Source organism: Marmota flaviventris, chromosome 6, assembly GCF_047511675.1.
Source record: "Marmota flaviventris isolate mMarFla1 chromosome 6, mMarFla1.hap1, whole genome shotgun sequence".
Taxonomy (NCBI): Eukaryota; Metazoa; Chordata; class Mammalia; order Rodentia; family Sciuridae; genus Marmota; species Marmota flaviventris.
The window spans coordinates 149814026-149836534 of NC_092503.1; the positions used below are offsets into that span (position 1 = coordinate 149814026).

Here is a 22509-nt window from a genome sequence, read left to right on the forward strand (position 1 = left end):
CGTTAGTTTATTGGTACTACATTAAGTGGAACTACCCATGTAAATCTATGTCCTCAGAAGGAAGCCGTGGATTCAACAACAGACTGAAGACCCTGCAGACTCGCAGCCTGAAGTCAACACCTCTCTCCTAGTCGGACTCGGCTACTGTCTGCAAAGCCATGAACAAGTGACTGGACGCTCTATGGCCCGCGGAGGCCTCTTCTGTACACAGGGCCTCTGCCAGATGACCCTGAGATCCCATCTACTTGCTCACGTCCTATTCTTTGTTACAGTATTTATGAGACAGCCCAGACCTCTGAACAAAATGGACAGTTCCCCCCCCCCCGCCCCCACTCATGGCCATATCTCTGCACCATTATGAAGGAGAGACCCTTCATCCCTGTGAGCCAGACAAGGTAACAGCAACCACATTAACTGATGACGCATCAGGGGCAAAGCATGGCGACAGCAAAACAAAGTTGCGTGTACAGGGGAAACCCCCCTTTCTAAGGGCCCCGTGATAAGAAGAGGTGAACAGAGTGTCCATCTCGGTTCCCAGTTGGAGAAAACTTCTGGAAAAGGAATGCTATCAAACACTTCTCCTTGGGGCCTGGCAGCATTGGGTAAAAATTTGATGTGAGTTAAAAAAAAAAAGACTATGGTCGACTTACAGGATCACTCACCCTATGGAAACAGCAGGTTGGTTTCTTTTCACCAAGGTATATTTTGGTCTAGTTTCTTTGGAAAACTGGAAGAGAAAAAAAGGATTTAAGACAATGACATTTAGTCCATTTGCTAAGTTGGTGCAAGCCAACAGACAGAGCGCAAGAAATTCTAGCACCCTGTGCTGTGGCACTCGCTGGGTGCACAGTGAACCTCTGGTGTATGTTTGCTTGGCTAACTGTGTCAATCTTAAAACAGAGCTTTAAATCAGTGGATGTGCCGAAAACAATCATGTGCATGATTCATTTACCACAGGGAGTGTGACCTTTATCCCAAGGAGTGCATTTTGTGGTGCCCGGGAAATAATCTTTTAGGGGGTCTCTTTTCAAATCTCTGGTCCTTGCGTGCTCACCAAGGGGCTGACTGAGGAGGTCTTAATAAAGAACCGGAGGACCCCACTTGTTACACTTTGTTCTTCCCCCAGTGGCATGCCCATAAGTCCACTCCCCATGACGGTCTGTAATTAGGATCCTGTGTGAAGGTGGAGTTGGCAGACAAGCACGGAGGTCACGTATCAGCCCAAATGACTTGCCCTGGGAGGCAGCCACGGTGTCTGGGAGACTGACTGGCCAAACCACGTCGGAAAGAACCGAGACATTGTTCATGTGAGATGGAGGAGGCTGAAAGACGGGCAGGTAAGGACTGAGACCAAAGGCTGTCCCAGCTACGCCACACGAGGGACTCGGCTCAAGCGTTAAGGTTGAAAGGTTTCCAGAGACTGCTGTAAAGACACCTCTGCAGGCTGGAGGGATGGGAGTGAGGTGAAGCTGCTCTGCTCCCGAGGTTCCCCTGTGACAGGATCCCACGGCCTCTGCGCCTGCTGTTCCCCCACCTGCCTTTTTCCCAAGAGGAAGAAGATGGCACAGCCATGAAGGTAACATGGAGCGTGTCCTCCTCAGGTGTCCCACTGGCCTGGAGGCTGAGTCTCAGACTCAGTTCCTCAGAACCTGAAAGACATGTCTCAAAGTCCCAGGGAGAAGTGCCAGTGTTCAGGCAACCCCCACGGTCCTGTTCTCCACTGGCCTGGGACAGACGAGGTCCACTAGGAAGAGGTGGCTCCCGCTCCTGAGAAGATGGGGGCTTAAATGTCCACTCACACCAGGGAGACTTTTCATCCGGGTGGCAGACAAGGGGTCCCCAAAAGAATGACCAAGGACCACAAAAGCTGAGTGCGGTCAGGCCCTGCATCAGCACCTCAGCCCTTCACCTGGCTGCGCAGTGCCCTGGACTCAAACTCTGAGTGCTTTCCGCGTATGCATGGGGGCAGGGATGACCCCGGGTTCAAAGATGGGCTTCGTTCTTACATCAGCGCTTGGCAGGTAGGAGAGGCTGACCACTGGGCACCATCGTGCACATCTGTAAAGATGGAGGAGACTCCAGAGAGTCTCATCACCTGATCATTCATCCACTGGGAGTGCCCACACTGTCCTCTCAGTCCTTCCAACCCCCACTCCTCAACTAAACAAGACGAGGGCAAGCAAAAGAAAATTGTTCCCTGATGAACAATTAGGAAATAAAGTTAGGAAAAACCCAAATAACCCAAATCAGCCAAAGTACTACTGACAACCTTGATAGACATTTTCACTTATGTGGCTCCAGGTTCTCCCCTATGACCAAGGACCCAGACGGACAGTGAACATAGACAGAAATAAATTTATTCACAATTTATTTATAACATACTATAAGAGTATTTATATTATTTTGTTGCCTAATAACTTTTTACCTGATGTGTTGAAACCATCTTTTAACCTAATGAATCTATCCACATCATAATCTTTAGGGACCACAAGAGTTTTACTATGAAAGAATGAACCAATAAATATTTATTGGTTGAGTTTACAGAATCTATAAAATACCCATATTTATGGGAAATGACTGCCCACTCCAGTAGCATGTTGTTCTCTTTTTTTCTACATTTTCTTCAAGATTAAAAAAAAAAAGGCAGATTGCCTATATATAATAAGTCTTAACAGCCAAAAATTGTTTTGGTTTGAGTGGGAGTACCTTAAAAGAATACAAGCCAACATATATAGCAAAGGGAGTAAAATTAAAAACACAGCACTCAGTGGGCATCCAAGATATTGAAAAGGGACAGGATTTAAAGATCAGAGATAACAGTAGACACCGGAAGCCCATGCCAAGTAGGAAATCTGAGGTCTCAAGCTGATCAAGCATTCCTGTTTCCACCCCATTCACGGAGGAGTTACTTGATGATACATACACAGAAGGGCAAGCTGAACATTCTAGAGTGGTCAGTGGCCCCAGACATTAAAAAAAAAAAAAAAAAAAAAAAAAAAAACTTCAAATAATGTGGTTTAAATTACCATACATAGAAGATATAAAAAGTTGGAATGTTTGTGAAATGTCAGTATTTCTAGGTGAATTTCCTTCTCAAAGAAAACAGTAGGTTGAGTATAGGCACAGGGGATGGGGTTTGCATGAGTCATGGAATGTCCATGCCCTCAGTTAAGAAAATAGGCTGCGACTCCAATGGTGATCAGTGGCATTTCAGGAAAGCCACCACTTTGGAGGGAGGCTGTGGGAGGGAGTGTGTCCCCACAGCTGTCAGAGGGACACAATTCCTCCTCCACCTACAGGCACAGTAAACCTTTCCTGGGGATCCCCACGCTGTTCCTGCCACAGGCAAGAGGGGGAGGGATGGCAGGGAACAGCAGCTGGAGCAAGCCAGGACACACAGAGGCAGCAGGAAATACCAAGTCAGATACCCACTGGGAAATCCCAGCGGCCACAAGGAGAGAACGTCTGATTTGTGAAGCCAGAAGCCCTAGGAAATGGCAGGTGACATGCTCCCTTACAACCAATGTTCCCTAGGGAAGGAAACTTGGTGTTTCTTCCCTGGCCCAGCTTATTGCAATTTTGAGGGGGAGCAACAATTTGTGGAGGGCTCATTTTGTTTGTTTTGACCACACAAAGAAGGATCAACTTTAGGAGAAAGGACAAAAGACCTTACATTCTAGCCCTGTACAGAGTCTGACAGAGCCTCTTTCTGGCAACTCACAACCAGAGACTCAGTCTATCATGGAATACGATCTGAGCTATGTTTCAACAAATCTCATTGGATCACACAATCCAGGAGCCAGAGAGATGTCTCTAGATCAAACAGGAAGCATAGAGGGATGGAGTTTTTGCTTTGCCAATTCTCTTGTGGTCGCTGCTTTCTCCAGGAGTAAGCAGCAGAGAGTCGGTCTATGTCGTGTGCTATACAGCATCCCTTTTATGCAGTCGAAGCTAAAGTGTACACACCCTTAAATTTGCTTTCAAAGACGCACATGGTATTCATAAGCTTTCAAGTTTGGCAAGGGACAGCCCATGACACTCCTGCAGGGCAAGCATACCCATGAAGAGCTGGAGTTTAGATTCTGACAGCTCCACCCAATTATGTGTCTCTGGTAAATACAGCATATCCAGGAAAATGGTGCTGACACTACCTGTCCCACAGTTATGTGTATTTTCAGATTACTGACTTTTGGAAATTTTCTCTTGACATCTGCTATCGTATGGATCTGGAAATGCCCCAAAGAGATGGTCTTAGGTTGAGCATGTGCCCTTGGAGGGGCCTATGGGACCCCAGCCCTTTCTTCTTTTGTTCCCTGGCCATGAGATGAGCACTTCTGCACCACCACGCACTCCTGCCAGGAAGGGCTGCCTTGCCATAGATTCCCAAAACCTAATGGGTAAAGAGATCATGGACTGGAAATTCCAAAATTGTGAGCCAGAATAAACCTTTTCTCTTTTCAAGTTAGTCGTTTCAGGTGTTTGTTACAGTGACGGCAACCTGACTGATGCACTATTGTTATATCCTCTTGATTAGGCTTCGGATCTCTTAATGACTACCCCTTACTGAGTGCTGATTTCTGCTGACAAATTTTTATCCATTATCTCCAATTCTAACAGAACCTCTGTAAAACAGATTCTATTAGCCCTATTGTATAGAGGGGGAAAATGTGGCTCAAGAAAAGTGCCCCATCCATGTCACATGAGCAGCAAGGGATTGGGGCCGTCAGGGTCATGGCCAAAGAGATGAGCTCCCCAGCAACATGCTCACGGGTTTCCGCTGCCAAGCCTCCAGGCATTCTGTAAAACACACAGAAAGCAAGCACCTGCTCTCACTCAATAGGCAGGTATTCCTTTCTCAGGTAATTTGGGGGACAGGGCGGAGCCAGTGGGGATTCTAGAACAACAGTCACCCACGGCTCTCAGGGGAGAGTCGGGGTTAGCTACCCAGCGGTTGCCAGGCAAGCACTCTCAGGCAGAACTGCAGCCCCAAAGTGCTGACGGTCGCAGCAACAGGAGATGCAGCCTTGGCACGAGGGTCTGACAATTACTTTGCAGCATTCTGATTATGAGCCACAAGCATGCAATCAGCGGCAGAGACGATCCCAAACCATCCCCATCAGCATTTCACTTCAGCTATCAAAGCGCGGAGGATTGAACACAATCTCATCTGACCTAAACGCAACGTTAATAACCCGAACACAAAGAATGGGCAGGAATGTAAATAGGCACCCGACCCCGAGCCTTACTGGGGGCCACGGGTTGTAACAGATGGATTCTATGTTGCTGAACTTTTTTCTTTTACTACCTTGGAGTAAGTAAATATTATTTATGTGTTTCTCATCTCATAGATGTGTCTACAGCACAAGGAATTTACAATCAGTTAAGAGATAAGCAAGCACACAAGCTCCCTAGACTGAGGTACACACATCTACAAGGAGCCCTTTCCATACTCCATGGCAAATTTTGTGGGTCCTCATCTCCCCTGCTAACTGGTGCCCCAGCATTGGTAGCATAGGTTTTATATGGTTTATCTCTACATTCAAGATATGCAGAAGCAGATGGATTTTCATGGGATCAGAAGAGGCAAGACCACTAAGGCTAAGTCCATGGCTAACCTCAAGCTGTCACCTGCCTGTCACAGGGCAATATCTGAATTCCCAAACTTGTCCAAAATTGAAAAAAGGATTGTAATTATATACCAGGAAATTGAGCAGAGATCTTCTCTGAGGGAATACAAGCATATAAAAATAAAAATAAGGAACAATTGGTCTCATATTGACGGAAGAAAATCACTTTCAAAGGGCTTTTGGTAGAGCTGTTTTTAACATTACAGCCTGTATTTTAAGTGGGAGAGAGAACTGTGGAAGCTTTTTTTTTTTTTTTTTTTCCAGGAAAGTAATTAAAAACCACTATAGGCTGTAAAACCAGCTCTGGAAGAGAAATGCATCATTATATTGCAGAAAAATGAAAAAAAAAATAATGAGAGTTCAACTTGCCTTCTCTGGTGGGGAATGGCTACAAAGTTAACACGTCCTATTGGCATACAAAGTTGGAGTTCAGCCGATATTTGAAAACAGTGTATCTTACAAATATCTGGGCGTGTTAGCTTTCTAAGTGATCAAGGGCAGTCAGTGCCAAGGCCACTTTAGACAGGGAGTCTTAAGCATGGTCCTTAAGTGTCTACAACAGCCATGGCTTGGGGAACCTGTTCCGTGAAGAGACAAGTAGCAAACGTTCTAGGTTTTGTGAGCCAGAGTTTCTTCCCCAGCGACTGAATCGGCCACTGCAGATCAGAAGCAGCTACAGGAGATGATATCCGTCCAACTGGTCATGGTGGTGTGCCAATAAATCTGCATTTACAAAAACACACAGGGATGGGATGGGGTCCACTGTCTAGAGTTGGTCAACCCCTGGTGGAGAAGATCTCACACCAGGGAGAAAAGATGGACTCTTAGCGTCCTCCCTTCCCCCAGTGGAGGTCACAGTTTTACTTAGTGAAAAGTCAGATGACAACATCACAGTATCCAACAGCAGCCCGCGGCTCAGCCCTGCGGCATCCACCAGTGAACTTTGCCTTTAATAAGCAGACATGGGGAACTCCTAAAATGCCAGGCAGAGGCTTCCTGAGCAGGGAGCCACTGTGTGTTCATCTCTGCATTACATCACACATGTGCAGAGGCAGCAGGCTGCCCCAGAGAGCTCCAGGTAAGTGCCCAGCAGCATCCTGAAGCAGGGTATCACCTAGGAGAGTAAGAACATGTCCAAGAACAAAGCACAGACAACCCAACTTACAAACTATGCAGTGGATTAGAATCAAGGTTTCTCCACCAAAGACTTATGAATGGCCAATGAGCACACAGAAAGATGCTCCATATCACTAGTCATCAGGCAAATGCAAATCGACACTCCCATGAGATACCACATCTGTTAGGTGGACTCATAAGAAACAAATAAAAAAACAAAAACAAGTGTTGTTGATGAGGATGTGGAGAAATTGGAACTTGTGTGCATTGTAGGTAGAAAGGCAAAATGGTACTCATGCTGTGGAAAATACCACAACAGTTCTTCAAAAAATTACACAATTACCAGATGATTTAGCAATTCCACTTCTGGATATATATCCTCAAAATCACTGCAAACAGGGACTTGAGTTATTTTAATGACACATTCACAGTAACCAAACCATGGAAGAAAGTGACCCTCAATAGAGGGATAAAAGAAATGTGATATATACATACAATGGAATATTACTCTTTCTGTCTTAAAGAAGGAAAGTCTAACACAGGCTACAACATGGATGGACCTCGGGCACATTTCTCTAAGTGAAATAAGCCAGTCAAAAATAGACAAATAGTGTATGAGCCCTCTGACATGAGGTACCCAGAATAGTCAGATTCATGGAAACAGAATGTGGAACGGGGTTGCCCAAGGCCAAGGGAAGCAGAGAATTGGAACTACCACTTAATGGGCATGGAGTCTCGATTTGTAAAGATGAAAAAAGTCCTGGAGATGGAGGTGCTGATGGTTCTGCTACCATGTCAATGTATTTAATGAACTTTATTTTCTCTCTTTTTGGTACTGGGAATTGAATCCAGAGGTACTTAATCACTGAGCCACATCCCCAGCCTTTTTTTTTTTTAATACTTAGAGACAGGGTCTTGCTGAGTTGCTTCAGGCCTTGCTAAATTGCTGAGGCTGAGGCTGGCTTTGAACTTTCGATCCTCCTGCTTCAGCTTCCCACTGGGGTTACAGGCATGTGCCACCCCTGAACTTTACTCTTGAAAGTGGTAAAAACAGAACTTTTATTTTATGTCCATTTGACCAAAAGGAGGAAGAGAAAAAAGTACCCCTGTGATCACTTTGCCTGGAGGGAAGATTTCCACCATTCAACAAGTTTCAAGTTCATCATTCCTGAGAGGATAGGTTTATGGGAGGCAGCTGGGGAACTGCACATTAGTTCAAATGTTCCAGAACATCAGCTGAAATCTGAGAGATTCCACATGTAGGAATTATGTGGACCAAAAAAAAAAAAAAAAAAAAGAGAGAGAGAGAGAATATGAAGCCTCCTACAATTCAGAGTGAATCCACCCATAGGATCTGTGATTGAGCCAGAATAGAAAAAGTACCCCTCAACCGTTCTCTTCTGAGTCTTACAATATCAGAGCTCCAGTTTGACAGTGGATTAGGAGGATAGTCAATGACAGGAATAAAAGTTAGGAAAAATCACTGTATCTGTGGAGGAACATAGGAAAAACCAAGCCAGGTAGAAGAAACCTCTGTTAAAGCCCAGCCATCTTTACTTCAGGAGTGCAGGGCAAACACATTTCCAGTTAGGGGTAGGAAGGACCCTCTTGTTCTCATGTGTGCGTGTCACCACTTTTAGTTGACTCCCTGGAAACATAAGCTTCTCTGAGTCTAGTTCCTTGTAACACTTAACACCACACACCATCACCAGAGGTGACCCCAGTGTCCCAGTTTGTGGCTGACTCTGGTATCACATCACAACAGTCATGCTGATACGACGGCAAGCAGAAGGGTGCTAACACGTGATTCCTCTGCTCGAGGAAACGGATACCATTTTCCTCCCATACTCTTGAAAGGACCAGAAATTCCTTCTAAGCCAGCCCACCTTAAGGAAGGAGGGAAGTCCTGCAGCCATGTGCACATGTCATGGTCAGTTACCTCCAGGTGACAATGGGTTTTCCCATGCTGACAAAACAAGGTGGGAGCCTGGGTCATCATCTAGTGATCTGGATTCTTGAGTCTCCAACTCGTGTGGCCTCATGGCAGGTCTTTAGGACATTGGGAACATGCCCTTGAAGAGGATTGTGGGATCCATGCCTTTTCCTCGCTCTCTTTGCTTCTGGCCAGGAGGTAAGTGGGCTTTGCTCCACCACATATCCCCACCATGATGTGCTGCACTGCTACAGGCCCAAAGCAACAGGGCCACTCGATCATGAACCTGAACTTCCAAAATGTAGCCAAGATAAACCTTTTCTCTTTTAAGTTGATTATCTCTGGTATTTTGTTACAGTAATGGAGAGCTGACTCCCATAGCCAGTGGTGTGCAGGGACATGTTTTGTAACAGCCAGAGATGAGAGAAGTGCACTGATTTATAGCACTTGCTGATTTTCATAGCATAAACTCTCCCACTATGGTCCATTTCAAGCTAGCAACATGATGCCAACCTGCTCCTAAAATTTCTGAAAATTTAAACAAATTGCTCATGAGAGCAGGTGTAAACAGGCTGCACAGCAATACTGACTGGAGCCCATCAAAGCCAGAAAACCCTATTTCATACTAAAATAAACTGGAGAAACTAAACTCCTTCATTATTCTGGCCCCTTCTTATCTACAGATAACTAAAGATACTTCTCCATCTCTCCTTCTAGATTCCTCATCTGCAATAAATTTTGTTAGGGCCAATCTCATTGTGAAGCCTTTCTCACGTGCCCGTTGGTCACCCTAGCCTCTACATGCCCTGAGTATCCTGAGCCCGTTGGTTACAGAGGGCAGGGCTGGCTCCAGGAGGACAGGGCACATCACCAGAGCTCGGAGCACAGCCCTGAGCCTGAGCTGGCCTGAGATGAGTGACCGGTCCAGTGTTCTGAGGGAGCTCACCCAGAACTTGGTTTCTACACCATTCCCAATAAAAGGAACCAGAGGTCCTTGGAGCAGTGGCAGAGTTCAGGATGGGAGTTAGAGAATATTCATGATCAGCAGGAGCAGCTTATAGTGCCAGAAGGTAAGGGAGGCTCAATAATCAGTACCCCACAGTCGTGGGCCACATAAAAGGGCATCAGAGAGAATGTTCCTGATATTCCTGAGAGAATTGCCCATGGCCAAAACAGGAACTGGGGCAACTCAATAAATAACAGTACTGAGTGCAGAATAAAGACTCAGGAGTTCATCCCAATGTCTGTTACTGACTGTATAAATATTGAAAAGGTCCCAAACCTTTGTAGAGAGATTCCCAGACCCCCATGCCAACGCTGCCTTCCCAGCTCCCAGTCCCTAAATGTGGGCTGTGCCCAGTGACTGGCCTCCTAGCACCAGTATAGCACTTTGCAGGAAAGGTGTGTGTGTGTGTGTGTGTGTGAACACATGTGAAAAGACGTGTTCACACACACAGATAAACTCCCTTTAACTCTGATGACTCTGACCGACACTACTCATCTGGGTGGTCAGCTCACCATCAAGGGGCAGGTCACACGGGCAGCCTGGATCCTTGATATGTGTGACATGATAAAAAAGGCAACTTAACAAGTTCAGGGGAACAGACACATCACTCTGTGGAACGGCTCTTGGTTTATGTTTTTCTAAGCATCAGAAAAACATCGGGGAAACCCAAATGGTAGGACATTCCCCAAAACAACTGATCTGTACTCAAAACTGTCAACATCACCAAACACATGCGTGAGAAACTGTCACATTCTAGAGAAGCCGAAGAAGACGTGACAAGTTAGTGTAACGTGGTCCCCTGGATGGGATCCCAGAATAGAAAAAGGACATCAAGTAAAACCTAAAAAAAAAATCTGAGCAAATATGGACTTTAGTTAATAAGTGTGAAATTTTCTGCCTGGTACTCAGGGAAGCAATTTGCATATATTATTTTGCTTAATCCCCACAATACTTTCAAACGGTTTCGTTCCTGTTTTACAGACAAGTACAATGAGGCAAGAAAATACATAACTACTTTGCCTAAGATAATGGGGTTTATAATTGGTGAATTCAAGTTGAAACTTATGTTGAATTGTTCTCAAGGCTTTAGTGGTGTTAACTCATCCTCAAAACCCTGCAAAGAGAACTGCTATTAACACTTTGCAGGAGAAGAAACTGAGGCACAGAGAAGCTGAAGGATTTACCCAGGGATGCACAGCTAGGGGTGGGGCCATGATTTGAGTTCAGAGCACCTGGCTGCAAAGGTCACAGGCGTCCCCTAAATTGTACTTTCCATTAAGCTAATCAGTAACAGCTAATATTTTTCTTTTCTCCTCTGCCAGTCATTTTCATATACTTTGAGGATTATAAAAAGTCTCTCATCTTAGTGGCTTCTGAGGTCATTGAGTTAGGGATAGGACCTGACTGGGAAGGGGCAGGAGGGGATTTTCTGAGCAATCTATCATAATGGATTAAAGTGTGTATAGTTTGTTGTACATAAATTTAACTAAGGACATAAGCTAAAAAACAAATACAGGTTGAATATTCCCCATCCAAAGTGTCTAGAATCCCGAAAGTTTCAGATTTCACATTTTTTTTCAGAGTTAGGAATATGTGTATACATAATGAGATATCTTGGGGATGAAACCCACATCTAAACCCAGATTTCATTTGTTTCCTATACACCTCATGCACAGAGACTAAAGCGCACCTGAATTTGACTGTGACCAGTCACATGGGCAGGTGGGGAATTTTCCACTTGTGGCTTCAGGCTGGTGCTCAAAAGTTTCTGATTTGGAGCATTTCAAATTTTGGATTAGACATATTCAAGCTCTTTATGGATTAATGGTACACATTAACTTGCCATGAAATGCATCAAATAAATAAGATAGACATAGGGCTAGATACACTTTTACTTATCCCAAAAATAGAGTAAAACATTAATTGTACAGTGTAGGTGGTGAGTCTGTGAGTGTTCCCTGTACAACTTTTTCAACTTCTTAGCATGTTTGAAATTTTTCATATTAAAAATGTCAGGGAGGGGCTGTGTGGGTCAGTGGCAGAGCGCTTGTCTAGCAAGTGTGAGGCACTGGGTTCGAAGCTCAACACCACATAAAAAAATAAATAAATAAAATATTGTGTCCATCTACAACTAAAAAAATATGTAAAAAATGTTTTTAAAATGTCAGGGAAAAGGTGTCTCATGATTAAGTTTGTAAGGTCATCACTGAAGGGTTTAAAGATTTATTTATTTGACCCAAATATATATGTAATTTATGGTTTTATTTATTTCATTTACAAATATATAGGCTCCTGATTCTTTCCTCTCAGCCTTTCACAACCCCCACCCCTATCCCAGGCAGAGAAATGAAAAAAAAAAAAAAAAGCATTTTGCCAATGTGTTGGGATTCAGATACTGAGTACAGACAGGAGGCCCGTGTTTATTAATCAGCAAACAGCCATATACCATATAGGATGTGAGCTCTAGACTCTGCATAGGGTTATATTCCACATGGAACCTCCAAACATTTTTGTGGCTTGGATGGATTTCAACACTTGTACTTACCACGATCAAAAACACATCACAGATGTGGCAGTCAATACACATCTAGTTGTCCAGAACATTTATGATACATCTATTTCTTGTATACTTCCCACGAACTTCGTGATTTACTCTACCTTCAGTTCTTACTTGGATCTAGCTATTTTAGGATTTATTTACTGAGAACACACAGTTCTTTTTTTTTTTTTTCCTTTGAGATAGGAGCTAATTCAGTCATTCAGGGCAAATATGCCTCTTCTGATTCAAATATCAGATTTTGTTATCACCTTTTATGTCTTTTATAAAAGTTAAAAATCTGTTCCAGAGCATTTGAAGTGTGCACCGTCCCTGGATTTAGATGCCTGACAAATTCATGAGCCCCATGTTCAACCCGTCTCCAGCCCTTTGCTGCTCTTCTGCCAGGCAGATCAATGGCCACACCAAGTGCCACCGGGTAAACATGTGCCTTCTGCCAACGGGATGCCACCAAGGACAAGAGCCACCTGGCTGACCCTCAGGGACAGGCTCCAGCGCACAAGGAGGTGGACACAAGACGGGATTCTCTCATCAACACGACCACAACACAAGCCAAAATCAGACTCCGGACTTTGGGGGAAAGAATCTCACATCTTGGGATTGACATATGGTGGTGTGGACTCTTACCAGGAAGTCTTGGCCCCACCACAGACAGCTGGAGGGCAGCTTGCCAGGTGACTCCATCTTGTGAAATTAAATTTCTCCTACCTGCCTGCTGGGGACAGGAATTCCCTTTGCCCTTAAGACCTTGGCTCCCCCACAACAGTGAGAGGCTATCACTGGAAAGGGCACCAACTCCAGAGCCAACACCTGGGTTCCGATGACCTTGGACACCTTAAATACCAGTCATGGTCATGAGAGTTAAAGGGTTAATCTACTAAAAAGCACACGATATAAATCATTTTTAAATATTTGCTATTGATTGACTTTATGGTTCTGGGGACTGAATGAGAGGTATGCTTCCCCCCAGTCTCTTTTTTGTCTGTCTGTTTGGTTTTTGGGTAGTGGGGATTTAAGCCAGCAGTGCTTAACTGCTGAGCCACATCCCTAGTCCTTTTTATGTTTTTTATTTTGAGACAGGGTTTCACTAAGTTGATTAGCACCTTGCTAAAGTTGCTGAGGCTGGCCTTGAACTTGCAATCCTCCTGCCCCAGCTTCCCAAGTCGGCTGGGATTATAGGCGTGTACCACCACACCTGGATTTCTCTCTCTTCGAGATAGGGACTTGCTAAATTATAAAGGCTAAGCTACAAACTTGTGATCCTCCTGCCTCAGCCTCCTGAGTAGCTGAGATGACACCCATGTGAGTATCTGCTATTATTGGCAGGCACCAAAACGGCTGATTGGTACCCAACATAACCATTCTAATTCCTTTCCCACACTGCCCTTCACCTGCCACCCACACAAAGTCTGTTCACTGGACTCCTACCTCTCCCAGTGTGGAGGAGGCCAGGCCAGGCCAGCAACAGCAGGGATGGTGACAGAGTTATGAAACTCATCCTCTACACTAAGGTGTCCTCGCAGATCAAATGCACAGCCAACTGTACATTCCACTTCTCCTTTCTAACAGGGGGGTTTGCATGCGGATTTTATCACCATTCTTATTTCCTCTCTTGCATTAGAAATCTTTTCATCTTCACTCTTCCCCACCTCACTGTTGAATTAAAAAAAAAAAAGGAGGAAAGAAAGAAAGCAAAATAGAAAGACAAACCAGAAGGCAGGCAGCTCAGTAGCTCTGAGGCCCGTGCATGTTGCTCTGAACTTCACACTGACAATATTATACACGGTCACGGCAGTTTCACGGAGAATTGGAATCTAATGAGAAAAGATAACAGAGGAGCACAGATCAAGGAACTCTTAAAAATCAGCCCCAAAGTCTCCCCAAGACCTGGGGGAGCCTCCAAGCTTATTCACATAGCCCGCCTGTCACCCAGGGGATGCAACTTGCCTGCAGTCATTTCTTTAAAACCATTAGTCACCCTCACGTTGATTTACCTCTGAACAAGGGCATTCTGTAGCCAGGGATCCACCTAGGTGGCTTTGTCATCTGATCGGCCTCAAGGTCATCAGCTCAGTAACGTGATGAGAATTACCTCACTCACCGGCTCTAGCTCAGTCTATCACGGATCAATAGGGGCCTCGGCAAGACATCAACAAAGCCTCCTCCAGGGAGCTCCCGGCACACATCAGAAACAAATTACACCCTTAAAGGCAGATGACACGTGGAAGACAGGATTCTTTCTGCTAAGCAAAGCCTTTGTTCAGTTCCAGAGGAGTGACGGGCCAACCTGGAAAAAGGGGGTTAGGAAAGAGGGAGACGGAGAACCCACGCAACAGAAACAGCTGCTCTCTGCATCCCTCGCATGTCTTGGGGACTCGCCTGGAAGTACAATGACAAGGGACTGCCATCCCAAAGCCAAGAAACAGGACCGCTGTTTAAGAACTTGCCCTGCAGCACTGATTTCACAACGCACGGGGGAAATGATCAGTAACAAGAAATGCACATTAGAGCAGGCTTACGCTGTCAATCACCACACTGATTCAGTCTTCCCAACCCTCCCGTGGCACAGGTGCAATTTTTAATGCCCACTGTACAGATGGGGACACTGAGGTTCAGCAAGGTGCCTGGAGTCACACCAGGGAGTAGTTGGAGTTGAGATTCAAACCCAAGAGCTGGGCTCTAGATTCATGATATGATCCTGTCCAATCATCAACAGCAACGAGGACACACCATGCTACATTCATGTAGTGTTTTGCAGTTTACCCAACATTTTCACAGGCTTTATCTGTCTTCTTGGAATAACCATTCCACATATTTACTCATGAATTCCTGTCCTGACAGAAGCCTCCATGGAGAGGTGTTCAACACATGTGCATGGAACCCAGGTATATGAATGGCTGACTCCAATTCACCCTCAAATCACTCTATGAGCCAGACTGGGAACATATGATGAAGCTTATTTGCAAATAAGGAAGATGAAGAACCAGGAAGTCACATGACGTGTCTAAGGTCATACTGCTTTGAATATGAGCTCTTCCACTTAATCAGAGTTTTTCAAAATTGTAAATTTTAGAGAAACAAAATCTTTTACATAACTTTTTTTCTTTTCCAAGTACTGGGGATTGAACTCAGGGGCACTTGACCACTGAGACACCTCCCCGGCCTTATTTTGATTTTATTAAGAGACAAGGTCTCACTGAGTTGCTCAGCACCTTGCTGTGGCTGAGGCTGGCTTTGAATTCACCTTCCTCCTGCCTCAACCTCCAGAGCTGCTGGGATTGATTACAGGTGTGCACCACACTGCACCTGGCTTTTACAGAGTTCAAGGAGCAGCTCCTCTGATTGAGAGACAGAGGGCAGCACACAGCCCTAGGGTTTGTGGGGGGAGCCCGTGGGGCTCTGAGAACTCAATTGGAGGCCTGCAACAGCCCCACACAATATCTCCAGGACACCAGACACAAAGCCAATGAGCGGGAGCAGAGCGGAGCCTCACCCAAAGTTGAAGGAAGGTAAGCTGCCCATGCATCTCTTTCTGTTTCTTTCTTTGGAGCTTTTCTGAGTTTTCTCCTTTTCCAGCCCTAAGGATTTTCCCTACTGATCCCTGGAAATGAGACAACCTCTGTGACCTCGGTTTTCATCATCAGCCGGGGCAGAAGTCAGATGTGCTCAGGGGCTTCCCATGCAGGTCCCTAGATCTGGGCAGCATTGGTTAACTCCGGTGCTCTACCAAGGAGCACCCTTCTGGATGGCAGCAACGCAGACAGAAAGCCCTGGGTGTCACAGAACATCAGAGTCGGGGGATCTCCCAGAGCCATCAGCCCAGCCTCCTTGTTTAAATCAGGAAACTGCGTCCCATTCACACGAAATGCCTGGCTCAAAGCTACACGGTGGCATGGGTGACGCTAAGGGTTTCTGACATCCTGCCTCTGAGCATCCAACACTCTAACAAGAGAAATGAGGATGTGAACTTCAAGAAAGAACCAGAGGACGACGTTCTGGGGATGTCAAACGATGCAAGACAGTGAAATGCTCAGGTTGTGACTGAATTCATATGTGCATCTATGTAAAGCCACCTCTTAAGACCCTCTGGGGGGAAAATCCGTCACCTGGAATTACTTGAAGGCTTGTCAAGTGCTTTAAGGGTGGAAAAGGCAAGGTGCAAGAGTGAGAGGCATTAAAAGAAGGGTAACCTTTTACCCACTGCCTGAGCTGCTCTCAGACAACCAGCAGGTGAACAGGGGAGTCACGAGAAGCGCCCGGACCTCAGTGGGGCTCTGCCTCTGCACACAGTCATTAGCATACATGATCTGCATGCACTCCAGATGAGACTGCATCCCACAGCCTATTTATTCATCCCTTAATATAAATCTAAATTGCTCTCTTCAAATAGCAGAGAGCACTGTGCTTCAGTAAGGGAAAGAGAAATGATCACGTTGAAAGACGTGCCGCATTTCCATCTCGTCTCCACCCTGTCACTCGGTCTTGACAGTCTTCACTCGCATGCCTCACTGAGCTTCACTGGCTCGTCCCAGGACTCAGAAATTGCGCGACTGTCTGCAGTTTCTCACCTCAGGCTCTCTCTAGAGGGACCCGTGGGAGCTGTTAACACCCACGACATCCACGGGAGCCACTCCTAAGTCCTGGTCCAGGTGAGCCCCAGTGTGAACACAGCTGCTGGATACAACTCTCAAGTACAAGAAAGCTACTAAAAATGCCACATTGTACATCTGACCTTCAAATTGTGAACCTGGGAAAGCACACTGGGAACTGGACATGTTCCTTTGCAAATAGCAAAGTCATAAATACAGGGTGTCCACAAATGGCCTTTGGGCATGATGGGACAGGAGACCAGAAGGTAAGGGAGAAGAGAAGGGCACAGAATGGGGTACTGGCCACATCTGCTCACCCTGCCTAAGCGAGTCACAGAACTGGTCAGGCCTCTCACACCACCACCCTGTTTCATAGGGGAGGCACCAGGTGGCCCAGAACCACTTTTCTTGATGAAAAATAACTTGTGGCACTTTCCTCCCAAGAAGGAAAACGGATATCATTACCTAGAGGCTTACAGACAAACGCGCTCTTTTGAATTCTTTTCATTGAGGCATGACAAGTTTTTTCCCCTCTTGGTATTCATTTTCATAATAGTAAAAATTTTAAATGAAAGTCCTTTATCAGGAAGTTCCCATGAGACTTCAGAGGAAAGCAAGATAAGAGAAAAAGAATGAATTACCTGTATACTCATCTCCTAAACGTGCCTCAAGTCAGGGTCTGCGTAACGAGCTTTATCTAGTAGTTCTGTTTCCACACGTTCTAACCATCACCGTTTCAGCTATTTTCTTTGAAAAAAATTAAAAAGTCCAAACATGGTCAGAACTTGGAGGAACGCAGATGTCTTCAAGGATCAATATCTCATGCTTTCAGAGCTTTGAGCTCAAGTTTAAGATGGGCACTTCAACATTAACTCCAACCTCTGGGTTTGGGGCTCGGAGCCAGTGGCTTTCCATCAAGTCACTAAAGATGCTGTTTGCAGTGGGACTTCTCCTGGAAATGCTGAAAGGCCTGGTCCCCTCTGTTATCTCTGACCCTAAGGACCCAACAGTCCCTTTCTACTACCAGTCTGAGATATTCACGATGACTAGGGCCACATTAAGATGTTAGAGGATGAGTTTAAAGATTCCAGTCCTGGAGGTGCCACCCTGAGCGAGTCACAGAACTGGTCAGGCCTCAGTTTCTAGGACAGCAAAGGAATGGCGTTACCGGGTGGCTCAGGCCCTTGCCCTCTCCCAGCTCCTTCCTTGCTCCTCGTCCTGCCCTTTACCAGCAGGGCCTGTGAGAGCGAGCGAGCATGAGGAAGCCTGTGCCTTTGACCCCTGAGGAATTTGACAACGGCCTTCCTTGCATTGTTCCCACAGTGACCAGAGCCAGCTGTCCAGGCCAGCTGGCCAAGTGGTGGCACAGGATCACACACAAGTGGACTCACACCCAGCTCCGGCCTCACCGCTCCCTGGACCTTCGTCTGCAGGTCAGCACATGAGGATGAGCCTGGGAGGCTTCCTAACTTACTTCTGGGGGCTTAAGATCTGGAGGGACAGCCAGGAGCATCCGGGACTCCCCTTCGTGAGCTAGAAGGTTCGAGAAGGCTGCAATTCCCTGAATCTGCGCACGGAGCTCTGGGGAGGTTCTCCCAAGCATGCAGGCTGTTAGGATACATGGACAGGAGAACAACTGAATCTGAATGGAGGCAGGATCAGGAGGCCGGTGAGCCAGGACTTGCACACCCAAGGCTCTGAGCAGCCAGCACAGGAGGGCTCCTCTCCCCTGCAGCTTGCCTCAGACAGCCTAATATGGGCGGAGCACTGGAAAGCACTGCCATTATTTTTAGCTTTTCTCAGGGAGGGAGGAGTTTCTGAAAGGACAAAATGGAAAGGAATGTAGGGCAAGGGTGCGTGTGGTTGGGGGTGGGGGGCGTGGAAGGAGGAGAGAAGATGAGGAAAAATGAAGACTTCAGGACCCACCAGCAGCTTCCGGCTCCTTTCCTGAGAGATGACCACAGCTGGACTTCCTGACTTAGAAAGCCACGCCAAGGCCTCCAGGTCCAGATACCTAGAGACAAAGGAGCCCTGGACGGAAGGAAATGACTTTTCTACGAGCTTGGTCGACGTGCACTCCACATGGTGGGATTTTCCAGTGTCCATCCTTGAAACACAGCAGGCAGGGCCTCACACAAAAGCCCTATTGCAAAAGAGTCTGGTCATTCCTGTTTGATTTGAATGCAGTCCTGGTTTTCATAGTCCTTAAAGAAACACTCTCTCTGGACTCAAGAGATCACGAACATTCCAGACGAATGGGGAATGAATGGATTCCTCCTCAATGACCTTCCTACATGAACACAGCCAGTGCAGATTTCCATCTAGCAGTCTCTGGGTAGAATGTCCTGTGGTCTCAGAACATAATGTTTTGAGGGAGGATTTCTTTTTTTGTTTTGTTTTCTTTTTTTTTTTTTTTTCCTTTTGGTAATAGATAGTAAAAAAAAAAAAAAAAAAGTTTCCTTAATGATCTAAAGAAGCCAAGCAAAGCATGTATTCTTCAACTCAGGGGCCTGGTAATGGCTGGAACCACAAGTTCAAATGCCATCTAGTCCATAAGCACCCTCATAAAATCACAAACCACTTCTCCACCAACCTATCTGCCTGTTGGCTTTTAAAGCAAGATTGCAAACCCTCCAAGCCAGCAGCCTTGTGGCGTGGTCGACACAGGCCCGGAGCTAACAGGAACACTAGCATCACTTTCCCAATTCCAAAATAGGACCGAGAGGAGTTTGCGTCGCAGGAGAAGAGTCGTCGTGTTTTGTTTAATGGAACTAAATCCGTGCCCATTTAAATTGTGAGCAGGTGGCACTGGGTAGCAAAGAAAGCCCTGAAAATATTCACATTGAGTGAATGCAGTTGTATGTATAATTAGCCGAGATTTATTTTAAAGTACTCTAATCTTTTGTACTCTTTTCTGCAACTCAAACTGGTAAGGAACAGAGAGCGGCTTTTGAATTTATTATGAAAGCACATCCATCGTATTATCTGTGAAGAAATAAAAAAAACGGGAAGGCGTTGGAAAGTCTCTAATAGTATATATATTAGGATCAGCCTGAAGGGAAGGGTGTGCTGTCTTTCAGAGGCATGAGCTTGCTGCTGCTGGTGAGCACTGTGTAAGCTAAACAATAGCGTCTGGGAGGGGAGGAGATGGGAGGAATCACACTACCCATCTAGAAGCATCCTTTTTTTTTTTTAATGGAAAATTTCAAACATGGGCTAAAGACTCACAAGAAAACACCAGGTAGTCACAGTTCAGCATCAACCATTATCAACCCATGGCTAGTCCTGGGTCTTCAGGCAACCCCTGGACTGTTGCTCAATCCCTGCACATTTTGGTATGAAGCCTGGGATTTTTAAGCTGCCTCATTGTCCTGAGGTTTGAGAAGGCAAATACACTGCTGGCAGACAGCGATGGAAACAGGGCTTTGACCCCTGGTCCTCTTACTTGGGGGCCAGTGTGTTCTCTGCTAAGCCCCATCTCTCTTGCCCTGACCACCTCTCTGTGTTTTGAGCTGAACCCTGAGTTGCAATATTAGAACAGAAATTTTCTGTTACATTGGTTGGAAATCAGGAAGTTTTGACTTTCAATCTCGGTTTTGTCTTTTTTTTTCCCCCTGAACTTTTATTGTCCCAACTTTGAAGTAGGGATATGAAATGGCCAACTCCAAGATACAACAACTTACGTCATAGTAGTTGTAAAAACCGTTGACTTTCAACTTCTAACGGTCACTTTTAATGTGTTTTCATGGAGTTTCGGAAAAGTTGTTAGAAGCCATAAAGCTTAGAAAATTAGATGCTTCTGTGGGGTGAGGTCTCCTACGTTAGTGGTTGGGGACACACGTGAGTATTACGTAACGGTTCCCTCAGAACATTTCCAGGATAAGTTTGTTTTTCACACATAAATTAGAATCAACTATTTTAACAGGCTGAAATGGAAGTTTCTATTCAAAAATATTTCATATAATATAAATTAACATTTCTCAAAGAGGAGGGAGACAGGCCCTTCCCGGGGGTGGGGGGGGGTGGGAAGCTCAGGCCTCGTCCACAGAAACCCAAGGAAGGTGAGAAGAAGGAACGTTCCCGTCAGTATTAGGGGCAAGGATGAGAGCTAGGGAATGAAGACACTTAAGAAGCCTCAGCCTCAATCAAACCCAACTGAACACGAGGCTGTACATGAACTTACCTTCAAAAGCCAAACCACATTGTCATTTTTAGTACACGCTGCCAACAGCAAGCCATGTGTAACCTCACCATAAACCCGCACCAAGGGCCAAGTGGCAGAGGCGCACTGGGTGTGGGGGAATGGCCTGCCCCTGTGCCAGTCTCTGGGGCTGCCTATCGAAGCACCACAAACAGACTGCGTGGCTTCGACAGCAGAAGGTCATCATTTTGCTGTTCTGGAGACTGGAAGTCCATGAGGAGGTGCTGGCAGGGCTGGTCCCCGCTGAGGACTGGGAGCAGAATCAGTTCCAGGCCTCTCCCCAGCCTCTGCTGAGTCCCTCTGCTGAGTCCCTCTGCTCATCTTTGATCCTCCTTGACCCATAGCAGCCTGATTCCAACCCTCGCATAGCTTCCTGGCTGCACCTCTAACTGTGTCCAAATTTCCCCTTTTATGAGGAGGTCAGTCACACTGGGTTGGAACCCACTCCAATGACCTCTTCTTAACTTGACCATCTGCAAAAACTCTATTTCCCAATAAGGTTCATTCACAGGTCCTAGGGGTTAGGACGCCAGTTTATTTTTAGGGGACACAATTTGATGCACAACATGACCTCATCCTCACCTAATTCAGGAATGGTCACCAGGGAGAGCAAAGCCAGCTCCCACGGAAGTATCTTCTGTCCCAGAAAATAAGGCACCACTGCCCTAGGTTGTCTACCACCGCACAGAGGGACACTCAAGAAGAGGCAGGACACACTTATGGACACGCCCTTGCAAACATCACTTGGCTCTCAAATGGTATCAGGGCCCATTTAGGCTGCTTCCCTCACGTACCTGCCCACGCTCAGCTTGGGCCACGTGTCCACATGCACCATAAGAGACAAGTCAAGGGTTCCTGCCCTCCACAGGCTTCTGCCAATTTTATGTCCACCTCCGCATACTCGGCAAGTCTTTGCTCTTCTTTCCTTTATCCCTCATCAATTTGGGGCAAGCGAAGAGACAGCTTGGAAAAGGGAATCAAACTGCATCTTGACCTATTTCTGCGGCTGGCGTCATCATCAGTACACGAGAGAAACCATGATGGTTATTGTGGAATACGCTCGTTGGAAGTTTCAAAAGTGCTTTTCAAGCATTAAAGTTGAAGAATATTCCGCCACCCTAATAGACAGCAACATCATTCTGGATCATTTATAGGAGGCAAAGAGCTCGTTAGTTAGGACCAAAGTATGAACCATCTCTTCAAGGTCTACATTTTTTTACAACACACTCTATGACACAATCTATATTAGATTATTAAGAATAGTTGAAAGTTTTTTCCTGACTATAACCAATATGATAGTAGTGATAAAGCCTTAAGTTCCACATTTAAAAAATATTTTTCAAAATGTCTTAGGTTTAGGTTTATTTATTCACATAAAAACCAGGTGCGTTATTCTTAGCCCCATTTTACAGATGATAAATGACAGCGGAGGTGATGCAACTTGTCTAAATAAACGAGTGAGGTGACAGTGGAGATAGCC

The 22509-nt window shown here is 45.8% G+C and overlaps 1 protein-coding gene across 10 annotated transcripts in view; it reads right to left on the bottom strand.

The window, feature by feature from the left end:
* The window catches only part of Atxn1 (ataxin 1), a 390275-nt gene that overhangs the window by 189501 nt on the left and 178265 nt on the right, over positions 1–22509 (bottom strand). The window contains exon 5 of one of the 10 annotated variants that reach the window (XM_071613705.1): positions 663–727. The exons of 8 other annotated variants lie outside the window; for them this stretch is intronic. The gene's annotated coding sequence lies outside the window, so the exon portion shown is untranslated. Of the gene's footprint in view, positions 1–650; positions 728–22509 lie in introns of all 10 variants that reach the window. One more of the 10 variants, XM_071613706.1, reaches the window with a different exon arrangement.